The following is a 4,742-nucleotide window of genomic DNA, read 5'->3' as shown; positions in this document are numbered from 1 at the left end:
CAAAAAAGTCTATACCTCAATCAAACAATTATTTCCTCAACTTGTGTAGATTTTTTAAAAGTAAAGTAATGTCTTTTTTAGTTAGAAAAAAAATGTGCCAGGCATGTTGGTACACATTATTATCTCATCACTTGGAAGGTCAAGCTAGGAAGATTTTGAGTTCTGGGCTAGCCTGAGCTACATAGGCATATTATGTCTCAAAAGAACAAAAAGGAATGGATAAAAAAGAAAAACAAACAATGAAAAATGGAAAAAGTACATCCAAACATAAGCTCATCCCTCCCAAGTGTGAGAACAAGCGGGCCTCCTCTGACTCTGGTGCCTGCTCTTGGGACTCATTTCCTCTTGTTGTCCTCTGGGTCCAACTGTGATATTATAGTTTTTGCTTTATCTCATTATATTTTATTTGTGTTATATTTGGTTGTTACCTCTTAGAAGCCTGTTCTTTTCTAATGAGAGACAGAAAGGGAGTCGATCTGGAGGGGAGGGGGGAACTTGGACGAGTAGAGGGAGGAGAAACTATAATCAATCTATTTTCAATAAAAGGAAAAAAAACCCATAAGCCCATCATTTTAATGTTTCCGTTAGCTTTCTGATGCTGTAACAAATAGCTAAAGTGAACAAGTTAATAAGAAGATTAGCAAGGCCCCTGCGCAAGGATGACACGCAAATTTGTGAATCGTTCCATATTTTTAAGAATTTCGGTACCCCCCCCCCCAAAAAAAAAGAAAAAACGGGGTCATGGATTTGAAGGTTCGCATCCACAGTCTAGACAGACTGCTGACGTTTAGGCCTCAGGTGCTTAGGCTTGTGACCTCACACAGCTAGGGAGACCACTCCCAAACTAAGAGAATGTGATCGATCCTTTCTGCATCTCATGCAGCCTAACAAGCTAATCAAATTTTCATTATTGGCAGATTCCACATTTGCAAAGTTGTCTACTAGTTAAAATGTGTTTCTAGGTCCCCAAATCAAGATTAGTGGCACTATCTTGGTCATTTGTAGAAATAAGGAAGGTGAAAATTTTTTGAGTTGCCTGAGGCTTGTGTCTCCAGAGATGAATGAAAGTGCTTTCTGCCTTTCGTTTATGGTTCTCCGAAGGGTAAGGGAATGTTCTTTCCAAAGCCTCTTTTGTGCAGGTCACTACATGTTGGTGCTGTTCATTGGTGGATCTGTTGTTGAAAGTGTCTCTATATAGTACATAAGAGCTCACTGACATTCCTACATGCGGGACTGTGGTACCCGGGTGGGGAACCCCTGTGCTAGAGAAGGTTGCTCAGGCACGAGTTACAGCATGTTAGTGCGATGCACGAACCAGCAATAGAATAAATGAAGTGTCTAAATAGGAAACCACATTAAATGAGCTTCCGCATTGATCTGTTAATGCAAACGCAGTTCCATATTTCCCACACGAGAGATGCTATTGGCAGCTTCACAGGCGGGGCTGCACCGGAGCTACTAGAGGATTCCACGGGCAGAGCTGCACCGGAGCTACTACAGGATTCCACGGGCAGAGCTGCACCGGAGCTACTACAGGATTCAACTCTATTTTGGAGCAACTGCAGTCTGCAACTACTAAAGAATCTCTCAAAATAAGTTCAGAGTTTCAGCCTTAACCCCAAAGGGTGGCTCCCCCATGACTAGCCAGCTTACACAGCCTCCATAGGTGGTGTCTTCCAGTCCCTGGGCCTCCCAGTCTCCCAGATCAATTCACCAAATGTGACTCAACATAGTCAGATCTGCTTATATGGCTGTGGGCTCCTCACTAATACAGTTCCAGGCCTCCACTGGCACCTCCAGTGTGTGGTTACTGTGACCTCTCAAGACCCAGAACAACACAGGTGACTGGAACCTGTGCTGGCTTCCCCCAAATGTCCCTGTCCCTCCACTCCTACCAGGGAGGCTTAGAGCTCAATCAGGACAGACTCATCTGGAAGGAAGGTCTTTTGAGGTCTCTCAAAGAACATTCTTTACAATTCGTTAAGGTAATGTTGCTGTTATTCGTTGATGAGAAAACTGGCTTATTGTATTCCACTTATTGTTTCTTGAAATGGGTGCTTTGGCTTCCAAGAACTTTCATCACAAAAACACCACAAACGTGGTGGCTTTAAACCAAAGCATACCCACTCATGGACAGCCAGCAGCTGCTAGCAGGATCTGGCTCTCTCCAGATGTTCTGGGAGAGTCTTCAGTCCTCTCCAGCATTTCCATGGCTTTCCACGCTGCTGGACTTCTCTGCTGCATGTCTTTGCTCTCTGCCTCCCTGCGTCCTCCTCTTCCAGCTATAATCTTCTGCTCTTCTGGATCTCATTGGGACATCTGTCTAGAGCCCACCTAAGCACAAAGGAGGATCTTATCCTAAGATCCTTGACATAATTCCATATGCCAAGATGCTTTTTCCAAATATGGTCACATCCACAGGTTTGGGGATACATTAATCTTTTGGTGGTTGTTGTTGTTGGCGGTGGTGGTGGTTTTGTTTGCTATAATGAAATACCTGAAGCTGATTAACTTTGTTTTTTAAAAAGAGTTTTGTCGTCCCACAGTTCTAGTGGTTCAAAATCTAAAATCAGTCTAGGTTGAAGATGAAGAATACATATGATTTATGAGTATTAAAAACAAAAGCTTCGGGTGGGAGGAGGGAGGGCAGGGGAATCTGTGGTTGATATGTAAAATGAATAGAAAGTCTCTTAATTTAAAAAAAGGGAAAAAAGAATTAGACTAATAAACTATATATGTGGGCAGGGGGGGAGTTTCTGGTCTAGAGAGACACCTCAGTCTGCATCTGCCAGGCAAGCGTGAGGACTTGAGTTCAGTTCTCAGACTACACAGACAAAGCCAGGCATGCTGGTACATGGTGGTACATGGTGGTACATGCTGGTACATGCTGGTACATGGTGGTACATGATGGCACATGGTGGTACAGGGTGGTACATGGTAGTACATGGTGGCACATGGTAGTACGTGCTCTATTCCTAGCATTTGGCAGGCAGACAGGAGGATCTCTGCAGCTCACTGGTCAGCCAGCTTAGCTTGTTTAGTGAGCTCCAGGAATTGAGAAACCCTGCCAAGGGAGAGAGAGAGAGAGAGAGAGAGAGAGAGAGAGAGAGAGAGAGAGAGAGAGAGGAGGGAGGGAGGGAGGAAGGGAGGGAAAAAGGGAGGAAGAAAGGAAGGAAGAAAGGTAGATGGAGCCTGAAGGAATGATACCCAAGGTTGTACTTTAGGATCTATATGTATGCACATACCATATCTCTCTGCACATGCATGTATCTGCACACACGCATACACACACACACACACACACACACACACACACACACACACACACAAAGAAAACCTCATTCACACATTTTAATTACTACTGGTAAATATCATACAAATCATACTATTTAGAATCACTGGGCCCATTTAAATGTGATACAACTGGGTTCCATTTGTTTGCTGCTTGGTTTGAGACAGGGTCTTACTATACAACCCTGGCTGGCCTGGAACTCTTAATATAGACCAAGATGGCCTCAAACTCACAGAAATCTGCCTGCCTCTGCTTTCCAAGTGCTGGGATTAACAGTGTGCACCACCACACTCTGCCCCTGCTCTGCCAAAAATAAGAGAGAGAGAGAGAGAGAGAGAGAGAGAGAGAGAGAGAGAGAGAGAGAGAGAGAGAGATGAGGCCTGACTTTCAGAGCAGAAGACTTTTTTCCTCAAAGACTGTGTCCAGGATTATAGATGTGAAGGAAGGTTCCAAGGGAGAAGCAGCAGGAAATTCCCACTGGGTTGGAGCGCAAGGCATGGACCAAAACCACATTGAGGAATATGCTAGGGCCCTAGAGAGGACAGATCCCTGTGTGGGTACTGGGGCCATTAATAGTTTGCATGTATGGAAGTTTTCACAGGGAACTCTTGAAAACTCCAGAAGATTATGATGTAAATTGAATGACACTCGCTGCATAATGGCTCATTGCATAGCAGCTGTCCTTGGCATCCTTAGTCACAGAAGCGAATGTGGTGAAATAAGAAGATGAGCTTGAAAGAGGCACCTCCTTCACCTGAAGGCCGTCCCTGCGGCCACTGCACAATCGTGACTTCTGTTTTACATCAGCCAGTTAATCTTTGCATAAAGTCCCTTTTATTCAGTGAAAGAAAAAACCAGTGTGAATGTCAAATGTATAAGAAATGAATATGGAACCTTACTCAGTTTCTCCTAATAACAGAAAGAAGACTCATTCCATGTGAAGCATGTGATTCTGAGCTTCTACTTATTTGTGCTTCTGCTGTACTGCCATGTGTACGCCTTGTGACTTATACTATATTCATGCCCACAGGCACATTGACGTGCTTTGTAAATCTACCAAATAAATGAACGGCAGATCGATTTCCAGGTTTATTTGCATGGAGGTAGAAACAATTTTTTTTTTAAGGATGAGGAAAACAAGCTGGAAAATTGAAGAAGAAGAAGAAGAAGAAGAAGAAGAAGAAGAAGAAGAAGAAGAAGAAGAAGAAGAAGAAGAAGAAAAAAAGGATGGAGTTTCAGAGGGGCATTTTGGAAAATGAATGTGATTTTTATTAACCTGTCAATCTACATTTGAACCCAGAGTGAGACTGCCTCCAGCAAAGATCTATGTCCCTGAGTATCGGACTTGAGTTCTTGAGAGAGGTAATAAGTTTATACGTAATCTATGCAAGAGGTTTCACGAGGCTCATTTCTTCCCCTCTGCGCAGAAATTGTAAGAGAGTCATAGTAA

At 43.5% G+C, this 4,742-nt stretch overlaps 1 non-coding gene across 1 annotated transcript; it reads left to right on the top strand.

Annotated features, from left to right (window-relative positions):
- The first annotated feature begins 583 nt into the window (after positions 1-583).
- LOC128095759 (U6 spliceosomal RNA) lies at positions 584-694 on the top strand. The gene has a single exon (XR_008213368.1). It is a non-coding gene; the product is annotated as a U6 spliceosomal RNA (small nuclear RNA).
- The last annotated feature ends 4,048 nt before the right edge of the window (positions 695-4,742 follow it).

This window comes from Peromyscus californicus, unplaced genomic scaffold, assembly GCF_007827085.1.
Source record: "Peromyscus californicus insignis strain IS unplaced genomic scaffold, ASM782708v3 Scaffold_4__1_contigs__length_199733344, whole genome shotgun sequence".
In the NCBI taxonomy this organism is placed as follows: domain Eukaryota; kingdom Metazoa; phylum Chordata; class Mammalia; order Rodentia; family Cricetidae; genus Peromyscus; species Peromyscus californicus.
Note: the sequence above shows the minus strand (reverse complement) of the source record. Positions and strands in the feature narration are given on the sequence as shown.